Source organism: Suncus etruscus, chromosome 4 (genome assembly GCF_024139225.1).
Source record: "Suncus etruscus isolate mSunEtr1 chromosome 4, mSunEtr1.pri.cur, whole genome shotgun sequence".
Lineage (NCBI taxonomy): Eukaryota > Metazoa > Chordata > Mammalia > Eulipotyphla > Soricidae > Suncus > Suncus etruscus.
Genome location: NC_064851.1, coordinates 164,636,667 through 164,650,631, shown reverse-complemented (window position 1 = coordinate 164,650,631; position 13,965 = coordinate 164,636,667). Strand labels below are relative to the sequence as shown.

General features: G+C 36.0%; 1 non-coding gene across 1 annotated transcript; it reads left to right on the top strand.

Annotated features, from left to right (window-relative positions):
• The first annotated feature begins 13,689 nt into the window (after positions 1-13,689).
• Positions 13,690-13,751, top strand: LOC126007670 (U7 small nuclear RNA). Its single transcript, XR_007495171.1, has one exon. It is a non-coding gene; the product is annotated as a U7 small nuclear RNA (small nuclear RNA).
• Positions 13,752-13,965: the final 214 nt, after the last annotated feature.

Below are 13,965 nucleotides of genomic sequence, written 5' to 3'. Positions count from 1 at the left end.
GGATCTGGATTCAAATATACACGAGATTCTAAAGTACACTCACAAGCTCTTAAATCAAACCAACCCAAGCTTAGCGGCTGACTGCTGGCTATGCATGAAAATGAGTAACGATTGGCCATTAGCAATACCTGTGCCTAAACCAAATATAAGTAGCTTTTCAAACTGCACCTATACCAAGCCCTTTAAGGTAATCCCTCAGGAATTTGACTCCTCCACTTGCTATGTTAGAAATTACTCACTAACCATAGATTTAGGGCAAGTACCAACAACAAGGTGCTCTAACATCTCCGAAGTCTCGTTGGACTTGGGATGCCTCCCCCCAGGACAGGTCTGGGTCTGTGGAGGAAATTTGGCTTATCCAGTGTTACCCAGAAATAGCACAGGCATTTGTGCACCTGCCTTCCTGCTACCCAACATTGATGTTCTCCCAGGAACTGAACCAGTCCCTCTTCCCAGCATAGACCTCCTGGGAGGACACCGAACTCGAACTCGTAGGGCTGTAGTATTACTACCCCTGCTGGCTGCGTTAGGTGTGGTCGGAGGATTAGGAATGGGAGCTGCAGGGTTAGGAGTTTCATTGGACCGGTATAATAAGTTATCTGATCGACTGGCCTCAGACATCCGGCAGGTTTACAAGTCTATCCAGGACCTACAAGACCAGCATGACTCACTCGCCCGGGTGGTCCTGCAAAATCGGAGGGGACTAGACTTAATCCTAGCCGAGAAAGGAGGATTGTGTGTAGCTTTACAAGAAGAATGTTGCTTTTATGTTAATAAATCCGGAATAGTACGAGACAGAATAAAGAAACACCAGGAAGAATTAGCAAAGCGAAGGGAGGAACTCTATGATCAACCGTTATGGTCTCTATGGGGAGGAATCCTCCCCTACCTCCTGCCTCTACTTGGTCCACTGCTAAGTGTACTCTTAATAGTTGCAGTAGGACCCTGTATCGTAAACAGAGTTGTAACTTTTATCCGCACTCAAGTGGGGGAAGTTAAGCTAATGGTGCTAAGACAGCAATATCAGGAAGTACCCACAAAACTCTGAGTAACCACTTGCTGCACCTTGAACTTAACCCCTGAAACCAACTCCGCCCCACCTCAGCAGGAAGTAGTTACAGAAGAGACGTCTGCCCAAAATCCCTTCAATGTTCTTGGCTAGCAGTGGTTACTTCGGTTACTTCTGTGTTAATTCTAAGAATAGAATTATTAACAAGAAGGAGTGGGAAATGAAAGAAGTGAAAAACATATTTTCCCCTACACATTCCTGATGGGAGTTGTCTGTCTCTTTCTCATGCAATGCAATGTTCCCCCCTCAACCTCCCCTCTGTGTTAACTACCTGCTTGTCTTTTATCTACTGAGTTACAGGTGCTGATCCATTTGCTGGCTCCCCATGGTTTTACAGACCCTGCATTAATTGTGCTGAAGACATCTTGGAGACTTAATGTCTGGATCCCGCTCACTTGGAGACTTGAAGTCTGGACCCTACTCACACCTACCCCCAAAACCTCCGGATTCCCCCATATCAAAGCCCATTCCTGTTTCCTCTGTAAAAATAACACAGCCCACCTGAAAACTGTATAAAAACCCCTTGATTTCAGACTTTGGGGTTCGCAACCTCTGCTCTGCTCTGAGCACGTTTCGAACCTCTGATCGATCAGATTAAACTTGGAACTTGCCTGCAATTTGCTGAGCACGTGCCTTTTTCACTATTCTGTGCTGGGCAACTGGGGGGTCGGGTCGTCCGGATTTTTCAACTTCATGCAACCAAATCCTGCATGCTCGAAGAGTACTAGCTAAAGGAGACCCAAAGAAAAGCACAGCAAAATGCATCCTAGTCACAATGACAAACCCCACAGATAGAGATAGAATACTGAAAGCAGCAAGATCCCAAAGGAAAATTACATTCAAAGGAGCATCCTTAAGATTTACACACAGACATGTCATAAGAAATTCTCAAGGCCAGAAGACATTGGTGGGATATTGTGGCAAGACTGAATGAAATGGATGCTTCATCTAGAATACTGTACCTAGCCTTACTCACGTTCAGGTATGAAGGTGATACATAGTTTCACAGATAAGAAACAGTTCAGAAACTTTACAAATGCAAAACCAGCCTTAAAGAAGAAACAGAAAGGTATACTTTAAAACAAGAAAGAACAATAGACACACCAATCTTATACACAAAGATGACATTAAATATCATGACAATTATCTCCCTCAAAGTCAATGAACTAAATGCACAAATTAAGAGACACAGAGTGGCGAAGTCGATCAAAAAGACAAATCCAACTTTCTGCTGCCTACAAGAAACACACCTGAATATTCAGAACAAACATGTACTCAAAATCAAAGGCTCGAGGAAAATCATCCAAGCAAACAACACCCTTAAAAAAGCTAGGGTGGCCATATTAATATCAGATGACACAAACTTTAGACTCAGAAAAGTTGGAAGAGAAAAAGATGGACACTTTGTACTAATCAAGGGATATGTGCAACAGGAAGAAATCACACTACTAAATATATACACACCCAATTAGAGACCAGAAAAATATCTAATACAATTATTGACATCAATAATAACACAATAACAAAATAATAATAATACAATAATTGTGGGAGAACTTAACATGGCCCTTTCAACACTTGATAGGGCAATCAGACTGAAACCCAACAAAAATATACTAGACCTGAAATAAGAAAAGGAAGACAGAGGCCTGGTAGAGGCCTGGATACACATTCTTTTCCAGTGTAGTTGGGTCGCTCTCCAGGATAGACCACATGCTGGCACATAAAATATATCTCCATAAAATCAAAGAATAGAAATTTTGCAGGCTATCTTGCTGACCAAGTCTCTGAAATTATATGTGACCTACAAAGGGACACTGCTGCGGATGTGTTTGCGTCCCTAAGCAAAACCTTCTTAGGGTTTGAGAACCTTTACGGGGAGAAAGCGGGAAAAATGAAGTGGATGAATATAAAATATGAAATAATGATACCACACGCAGTATGTGTGGGGTCAACACATTTCTGGCAAGAGTGCGACAAATGTAATCTTCTGGAAGGGGAGTATATAAAGGGAAAAAGAGGCAGTCGTAACATGAAAGGAATGTAATATACATTGTTTGATTTTAGAAAAAATACACATAGCTTTAGGTGGTTTGTAACCTTTGAATAGAATAGGTTTCCGTTAGGAGTTGGAGGATAAAAAGACTGAATTCTTACATATCAAAGAAGTTCCTGGCCCTAGGTGTTATTACTGATGTAAATTAAGGGATAGCAGGAATCCTGGTTTACTCCTGATAAAAATATTCTTAATTTGAGAGAAATAGTATTCTAGCTAGGGGCTAAGACCCACTTCCTATGATCTGACAATAGAAAGAGAATAATTCTACACTGACCAAACCTGTTTGCAAGCAGGTATTCAAAGTGAGATGGAGAGTCCCAGGCAGAAATCAACTGCTGTTGATGTTCAAAGGCAGGGAGAGAAGACCATTGTATTGAAGATGCTATGTTTTGACTTGGCCTTCAAGTAAAAAGGGCTGACAGAAAAAGAGGTAACTAACTGGGCTGTGAGTTGCAAATATACTAAGCCAGCATGGAACTACTAGCAGCTTGCTTTGGTATTGAAATTCCTTTAATGACTGCAAGATACCTAAGGCCGAATTTCTGTAGTATAGCAGAAACGAATTAAAGGGAAAAATGTTGTCACTACCATGTAGGAAGTATGACAAAAATATTGCCAGTGATCCACGCAAAGGGTCAATGATAGACTTCTCTAAACAGGCCTTCTGGCAGATAATTCTTGGGAGGAAAATTAGGCACTGCACCAGGAAAGCCAAAAGCCATGTCTGGTGCATGCTTCCTTTTGCGGGCAGCGACAGGACACAGAATAAAAGCTCTAACAAATGGAAATTAAACAGCCTGCTACTGAACAACCTTTGGTTTTGAGATGAAATCAAAGAGGGAATCAAAACTTTTTTTGGAAACAAATGACAATGAAGACACAAACTATCATAATCTATGGGACACAACAAAAGCAGTACTGAGAAGAAAATTTATAGCTTTGTAAGAACACATCAGAAAGGAAGAAGGGACATACCTGAATAGCTAACAATGCAGCTTATAAAATTATAAAATGATCAACAAAAGAAACCAAAATTAGGGAGACAGAAGAAAATAACAAAGCTTATAGCAGAAATCAATGATGTGGAAACCAAAAAAAAAATCCAAAATATCAATGAAATCAGAAGTTGGTTCTTTGAAAAACTAAACATGATTGATAGACCACTGGCAAAACTCACAAAGAAATAGAGAAATTTGATAACCTGTATTAGAAATGAAAAGGGGGAGATCACTACAGATATTGCAGAGATTCATACGGTAATCAGAGATTGCTTTGAGAAACTCTATGCCACAAAACATGAATACCTGAAGAAATAGATAAATTCTTGGACTCTTATCACCTTCCACAGTTGAACAAGGAGGACGTAGCATATCTAAACATCCCCATTACTGTTGATGAAATTAAAATGATAATCAAATGTCTGACCAAAAACAAAAGTCCAAGCCAAAGTCGATTCACTAATAAATTCTTTCAAAACTTTCAAGAAGAACTACTACCAATCCTGGCCAGGCTTTTTTATGAAATTGAAAAAACGGGAACATAACAAACAGCTTTATGAAGCCAACATCACCTTGATATCAAAACCAGACAGAGATGCTGCCAAAAAATATATTACAGACCAATATCCCCGATGAACACAGATGCAAAGATCCTCAACAAAATTCTGGCAAATAGGACTCAATGTTTCATCAAGAAGATCATTCATTATGATCAAGTAGGTTTCTTCCCAGGAATGCATGGATGGTTTAACATTCGTAAATTTATCAACATAATACACAACATCAATAACAAGAAAAATAAAAATCCCATGATCATATCAATAGACACAGAGAAAGCATTTGATAAAGTCCCACACCCATTTCTGATAAAAATTCTCAGCATATGGGAATGAAAGGGACCTTTCTCAATGTAATTAAGGCAATCTATCGCAACCCAATGGCAAATATTATTCTCAATGGAGAAAAGCCTTCCCTCTAAATTTTGGTACAAGACAAGGCTGTCCTCTCTCACCACTCCTCTTTAACATAGTACTGGAAATACTTGCGGTAGCCATTAGGCAAAATAAAGATATCAATGGAATCCTTATAAGAAAGAAGAAGTCAAGCTCTCACTGTTTCCTGATGACATGATACTCTACTTAGAAAACCCTAAAGACTCTACCAAAAAGCTTCTAGAAACAATAGATGTATATAGCAATGTGGTTTTCTAAAAGCTTAACACACAGAAATCAATGGCCTTATAATAAACCAATAATAATGGGAACAAAATGAACATTAAGGAAACAACTCTATTTACATTAGTGTCCCACAAACACAAATATCTTGGAGTCAACTTGACCAAAGATGTGAAGGAATTATACAAAGAAAATTATAAAACCCTGCTTCACGAAATAATAGAGGACAAACAGAAATGAAAACACATACTCTGCTCATGATTGGCAGGATTAACATCATTAAAATGGCAATACTCCCCAAAACATTGTACATATTTAATACAATTTCTCTAAAGATACCCAAGACATTCTTCAAAAAAATGGATCAAACATTTCTGAAATTCATTTAAAACAATACACAACTGTGAATAGCTAAAGCAATCCTTGGGAAAAGAAATATGGGATGCATAGCTTTCCAAACTGTAAACTGTATTACAAAGAAATAGTTAACAAAATAGCATGGACTTAGAATAAAGACAGACTCTCAAGTCAGTGGAATAGGCTTAAGTACTTGGGGAATGTTCCCTAAACATACAGTAACCTAATTTTTGATAAAGGAGAAAGAAGTCCTAAATGGAGCAAGAAAAGCCTCTTCCACAAGTAGGGTTGTCACAACTGGTGAGCCACTTGCAAAATAGCGAACTAAGGCCCCAGCTAACACCATGCATGAAGGTAAAATCCAAATGGATTAAAGACCTTGATATCAGACCTGAACAATAAGGTATATAAAACAACATGTACGTAAAACACTCCATGACATCAAGAATAAAGGCATCTTTAGGGAGAAAACAGCACTCTCCAAACAAGTGGAAGAACAAATAAACAGATAGGAATATATTAAGCTGAGAAGCTTCTGCATCTCAAAGGAAATAGTGCTCAGGATACAAGAACCACCCACTGAATAGGAGATACTATTCACCCAACACCAAAATATATAAGGCATTGAGATAACTTTACAAGAAAAGAACATATAGCCCATCAAAACATAGGGAGGAGAAATGAACAGACAATTTGTCAAATAAGAAATACAAATGGTCATAAAGCACATGAAAAAATGCTCCACATCACTAATCATCAGGGAGATGCAAATCAAAACAACTCTGAGATACTATCTCACACCACAGAGATTGGCCCACACCACAAAGAATGGCAATAAGCAGTGCTGGCAGGGATGTGTAGAGAAAGGAACTCTTATTCACTGCTGTTGGGAATGCCATCTAATTCAACCTTTATGGAAAGCAATATGGGGATTCTTCTAAAACCTGGGGAAAAAACCCTGAAAATTGAGCTCCCATATGATCCAGCTATACCTCTTCTGGGGATATATCCTAGGAACACAAAAATACAATACATAAATCCCTTCCTCACACCTATACTCATTGCAGCGCTGTTTATAATAGCCAGACTATGGAAACAACCTAGATGCCCCTCAATAGATGGATGGTTAAAGAAACTGTGTTACATATATATGTGTTACATATATACAGTGAAATATTATGCATTTGTCAGAATAGACGAAGTCATGAAATTTTCTTATACATGGATGTACATGGTATCTATTATGCTGAGTAAGTAAGTCAGAGGGAGAGAGATACACACAGAATAGTCTCACTGATCTATGGGTTTTAAGAAAAATAAAAGACATTTTTGCATTAATTATCAGAGACAGAAGAGAGGAGGGCTGGAAGGTCCAGCTCACGACATGAAGCTCACCACAAGAGTGATTATTCCAGTTAGAAAAATAATTACCCTGAGAACTACCATTATCATGTGAATGAATGAGGGAAGTAGAAAGCCTGTCAGAAGCCAGGCTAGGTGGATTGGGGAGGAGGGACACTTGGGACATTGGTGATTGGAATGTTGTACTGGTGAAGGGGGGGTTGATGGAAACTCAACAGTCATGTTTGTAATCAAGGTGTTTACTTAAAGATTAAAAAAAGGAAAAATAAAAAAGAACTATACTACTATTTATAGCCAAATATTGATACTTATAAATCAAACATGCTATTTAATATTAAAGAACAGGGGGCTGGAGAGATAGCATGGAGTTAAGGCATTTGCCTTTCATGCAGAAGGTCATTGGTTCCAATCCTGGCATTCCATATGATCCCCCATGCTTTTCAGGAGCGATTTCTGAGCTTGGAGCCAGGAATAATTTTGTCAAATGCCTTCTCTGCATCGATTGATATGATCATGTGGTTTTTGTCTTTCTTGTTAATGTGGTGTATGATGTTTATTGATTTGCATATGTTGAATCAACCTTGCATCCCTGGGGTAAAACCCACTTTATCATAGTGTATAATCTTTTTGATGTAGTGCTGAATTCGGTTTTCTAAAATTTTGTTGAGTATTTTTGCATCTATATTAATTAGTGATATTAGTCTGTAGTTTTCTTTCTTGATGGTGTCTTTTCCATCTTTACGAATTAGTGTGATATTAGCCTCATAAAAGGAGTTGGGGAGGAGTCCAGTCTTTCTATGGTTTGGAAGAGCCTGTGGATCAATGGTAGTAAGTCTTCTCAGAATGTTTGATAGAATTCACCTGTAAAACCATCTGGACCTGGACTTCAAATTGATGGGTTTTTAAAACCTTTTTATTTTACTTATCTTGGAGGCACATCCAGCAGTGCTCAGACACTCTCCTTCCTCTTTATGCAAGGGCCCTCTGAGCAACTCTAGAAGACCATATGCAATGCCAAAGATCAAATCAGAGTCAGCTGTATTACTATTTTGTCATAATGAATGCTTTCAAATGACCACCAAATAAACACAAAGAGATGAAAAAAAAACAGAAACAGATGAGGAATCATATTAAGGGGATAATTTAAGGAGAATTATGTTAATTAAGTAACTACTTAATAGAAATAAAATATTGAATGGATTTTTTTAAAATATCATTTGGCTGGGATAATAGTACAGCATTAAGGGCATTTTTGCCTTGCACATGATCAAAGTTAGTTCTATGCCTGGTACTCTTTATAGTCTTCTAAGACTATTAGTGATGATCCCTGTACTTAGACAGAGAAGTAAGCTCTGAGTGCCACCAGATTTTGTCCCACAATCAACAATATATTGTTTTGGTTTGGACTTTGGGTTTGAGACCTCACAAAACTGTTTTTAGGGCTTAGAGATTATCATGTTAGTACTCAGGGACCATGTGTTATTGGAGATTAAAGCCAGGACAGAGACCTGAGGGCAGATTCAAATCTCAGTGACTTAGTCTTGCTATTATCAGATCTTGATGGCTATGGCAATTTCTCGCAGCTACCAGGGAAGGAAGGAGACCTGAAGGCAGGTTCAGACAAAAAAGTCTATAATTACAGAATGCCAATGGCAAGAACTTTAGCATCAAACCTAAATAAACAGGACTACATCAAACTAAAAAGTTTCTGCAAGGGGAAAGAAACCCTGGTTAAAACTAGCTAACAGAATGAGAACAAATTTTTGCATCCAACACATCAGATAAAGGGTTGATAGCTAGGATATATAAAGCACTCAGAAAGATGAGCTCCAAAAAAATCTAATAAAGCCATAGAAAAATGAGAAGAAATGAATAGATACTTCTCTGAAAAAGATCAAAAAATGGCCAATAGACATATGAAAACATGCTCACCATCACTCATCATTAGGGAAATCCAAATTAAGACAACAATGAGGTACCAGTTTACACCAGTGAAGATGGCACACTTCAAAAATAATGACTAATCTCTGTTGGCAGGGATATGGTAAAAAAGGAACACTCATCCACTGCTGGTGGGAATGCTGCCTGGTCAAACCCCTATGGAAAATAGTATGGAGGGTGCTCAGTAAACTCATAATTGAGCTGCCATCTAACCCAGCAATCACACTCCTGGGTATCTACTCCCAAGACAAAAGAACATTCATCCCAATGTATGCATTCCACTATTTATAGCAGCACTCAGTACAATAGACAAGATTTGGAACCAACCTCTTTGTGGGAATGCCCCTGATTTATTGTCACTATGTACCTTAAATATTACTGTGAAAGACTCATAATTCATTTGTTCATAATGAAAATTAAAAAATAATATTAAAAAATAAAACCAGGACAGCTTTATGTAAAGCAATAAGCTTAATTTATGTACTATCTCTGACTTGGTTTTTCAATTTCTTTAGTTAAAAAAGGAATATTTAAGTAATAAAGAAATATTTAAAAAAATTTCTTCTGTTAGAAGCCAGAGAGATAGCACAGAGATAGGGTGTTTGCCTTGTATGCAGTCAACCCAGGACAGATGGTGGTTCCATCCCGGCAACCCATATGGCCTCTGAGCCTGTCAGGAGAGATTTCTGAGGGCAGAGCCAGGAGTAACCCCTGAGAGCCACTAGATGTGACCCAAAAACCAAAAAAAAAAATTCCTACTGTTATTATAAGAGAATTTACTATATAGTAAACCTTAAAATCTTCATTGCACAGTCAAAGGTCACAGAGCAACAATGTATAGAAGTCAACAGCATTTCTACATTCTACTATCAATGATAAAACTGAATACATACCAAAAATAATTGTCCTGTTCCAAATATCAACAAGAAACATTTAGGGATAAGTTTATTTAGTAAAATATGTATAAGAACTGTACTTAGAAAGCCAAAGCAAAAGTACAGCTGACAGGGAGCTTGCCTTGCATTTAACCTACATAGTTTCAGTTCTAGCACTTATATGGGTCCCTTGAGCCCTCCAACAAGAGATCCCAGAGCATAGATGGGCTTGGTAGCCAACTAGGGTTAATTATCTAGCATCCCATATTATCCCCTAAACGAACAGAGGAGTAATTCCTGAGTGTAGGACCTGGAATAACTCCTGAACGCCACCAAGTGTGTCCAAAAGCTAAATAAATAAACTAATAAGTAGGATTTAGTGTCAAATAACACCATTTTGTTATTGTTAATTGGATGTCAACAAAGACACCAAGAAAATTGAATAAGATAAAAGCTGTCTTTAAAGAAATGGTTTTGAAATGAGAATATATGCTCATGAATTTAGATTCATACTTGACCACACACCCTGAAATAGAAAAAATGTATCCCAGCCTTAAATAATAAAACTCTGAGAAGAAAAATAACTGTAAATCTTTCCTCTGTTGGATTACTCGGTGGTTTTTCAGGTAAAGAAACAAAAGTATAAATGATAAGATAAAACCTAGATAAATTAAATTTCATTAAAATTTTAGAAGTTTGCACTTCAAAAGAAGTCATAAAGTAAAAAAAGAAACAGCCCCCAAATAGATCAAACAGTTGGAAAACTTATATCTAATAAGAAATTTGTTTTAAAGGACAGTTTTGGAGTGGTTAATTGCACAAGTTAATAAAATACACAATAAGTCTCACTAACCAGTGAGTCACAATCTTCTTGCATAATTAGAAAAATTCATGCCAAAATTAGACTATACTAAGTGATGATAAGGATGCAGGATAGAGAAATCTTTACATACTATTATGGAAGTGTAAATGGAGTCACTACTTTGAAGAATTTTTCTCTTTTCTCAAAATGCCCAATGTGAGTTAGCTTATGGGAAGGCAATTTTGCTACATGGTACAATACCTAAGGAATAAAATATGTAATCATAAAATATATTTTTACACAAATGTTTAGAACAGCATGCTCAAAGAGCCAAAGATAGTAGAAGAAACCTAAATGTGGACAAATAACTGGTGAACAAATAATTTAAAATGTGGTATGTCTACTCTATGTAGTTTAACTCCTCAAAAATAAAGAAAAATGAATACTGAGACTTATGATATTATGGATTAACCTCCTTTTTGCTAAGAGAAGTCTGAAAAAAGAGACCACTAATAGGAAACATTCAGAAAATGTAGCAGTATGGAAACAAAAAGCCGAGAAATAGGAAGTGACCACAAATGAGCAGATTTTCTATATAGGATGAAGAAGACGTCCTAAAAATTTATTGCAATGATGGTAGAGTATGGGGTGTATGAATTATTACATTTTCACAAGCTGTTTGTAGAGGAGAAAAATAAATAGAAAATTTCTCATTAACCTTTGTAATAACTTAAAATAATATTCGATTATTCATAGAGATAGATACTACTTTCTATGTGTTTGGGGACAAAATAATTAAACAATGATGAAACTTTACTGTCATCAGTTGTGAAGAGAAAATTGAGATTCTCAGGATGGGAAAATTAAAACTAAATGAAATATTCTAAGTCCTAAAATGTTAAACTTAGTAGAAATATGGTTTATGAAGTATTCATAAGAGTTTCAGTATTGATGCAAGTAGTAGGTAGGTGAGTGGGTAGGTAAGTAACCTGATAAAACAAACCATACACGCATTACTCAATGCCTTAGCTCTAACCGGAAGTCCCAACTTGGTAGTAATTCCTAGAATCCATATTGTATTGCTAAACTAGAATTTTCAAAAAAAAAATAGGATTTTCCAGAAAATGGCAGATTATAGAACTGATGGAGGAAAGGTATAAATTGACTCTAAAATATGTCCATCTCAGTTACTAACAGATGACTCAAAATAAAAATTGCAATGGTCTGAACTGACAAAAGATGAGGATTTGAGTTTCAAAATAATAGTCTCAAATGTGATGAATAACTTTTAGAGTTCCTTGTTGTTTTATTTTTATCCTTTTGACAAATACATAGTCAATTCTTGACACATTATTTGGGATTTTTGTGCTTTCAGGAAACAAAAATTTAAGTGTAATATACCTAAAACTTGTTTCCTACTCCTCAATTTATTTAGTCTATATTACTGAATATTTTTAAAACAAGAAATGAGTATTTGATTTTAAATCTCAAATAATGAAAAATTTCCATTAAATAAAATACAATAACCACACTGATTAAAATACTAGTTATAAATCAATTGCATTTACTTATCAAAACTCATTTAAATAAATTTCTATTTTTTTTAAATAAAAATTCTATCCAAGTTGTGAGACATTATTTTGGAGCTTCAGTTCTTTCATTTTAGCTTTGTCATGATTGTTTCTGCTCTTTATGAATATACACATATTTCTTTTCTAAGACATATGTTTCCAATATAAATTACCTAGCTATATATGTATATGTATATGTGTACATATATATGTTGGTATGGGGGCCACACTCAGTGATGCTCTGGGGTTACTCCTAGCTACTCACTCAGAAATAGCTCCTTGCTTGGGGGACCATATGGGGCCCTGGGGATCTAACCGAAGTCTGTCCTGGGTCAGCTACTTGAAAAGCAAATGCCCTATTGCTTTGCTATCACTCCATCCCCAAGTTGACGATATTTTAAAGTGAATTATTTACTCACCAAAAGTAAGCTGGAGTTGACATCCTTCAAAACTTTCTGCTTGCAAATTACAGCAGTTGAAAATTGCTTTGCCTAAGCTATTCAAACTGTTTCGAAAAACCACTTTTATGCTTATCATTGACATTTCTTTTCTCTAAGGTTCTGTTCAACTTTTTTGCTCTTTTCCCTTATATTCTTTAAAATGCTCTTAAATTGGATTTTTTTAAGCACAAATGTCCTCATTCTTCAAAAACTTTCAGCCTTCATAGTTTCAGCTTCCTTATTCAGTTCATTATGAAAACTATTTTTGTGTGTGATTCTCATCACATCAACTACCAGAGTAATTTCATACTTTATTATGGCGCCCTCATTTTCTTCTAGCACATTTTAACATCAGGATCAAATTCTAATGCCGTATATTCTTCTCCAAGCTTTTCCACAAATGTGTAGCCCTAGAAGGACAATAACTTGTTTAAATTGACATGAATATTAATTAATAATTATGTTAAGCGATTTGATTAACAGAGTTTTTACTACAGTATTTCTAACAAAAATAATCAGTCCTTAATTTTCTCATGTAAAAGAAGAGGTTATATACTTCAAACCTTCTGCGTCAGCTCTACAAAAATCATAAAGAACCACTCTCCTATTACCTTCTTGTGAATTTATGTGATTTTCCTCTAAAATGGTCAAGCTCAAAAATAAAAATAAATTTGAAAAAAGATACAAAATGAAAAAAGAAGGCATTTTAGACAAATGGTATATGAAAATTTTATTTTAAAAATAGCGAACTTAATTATAACATTTACATGAAAATTATATTCTCTACTCACAATGTCTGGGGAACTTTTTAATATTTACAAACTGGAAATATGTTTTGGATTTGGAAAAAAAGTTGGTTTTGTAGAAGAACCCTTATGTGGATCTACATCAAAAGCAGGATAAAAATCTCACAATATATAGTTTGCTTGAAATTTTATCTTGAAGTAAAAATAAATATATAAATAAATTTTACTTTATCAATATTAGACAAATCTAAATAATCACAGTTAGATAGATTCTTACTCAAAAATAGAAAAATATAGTGTTACAGCTCTTTTAGAATTTGTCCAGCAGGCCTTCTGGTCTCCACCGGAAGCCCCCCTTACTAAAAAAAAAAAAAGAAAAATATTTTATATCTATTGTTTTTTCTATCTTTCCCCTAGTGATGCTTTGTTTTCTTTAAATCATATTGAGTTCCTCATAACAGTTAACAATCATAACAACTTCAGCCCCCAATTTACACAATATTTTACTATGTACACATTTTTGATGAAAAATTTCCATTCTCTTAGGTTTAACTACAAGTGAAATAGTTG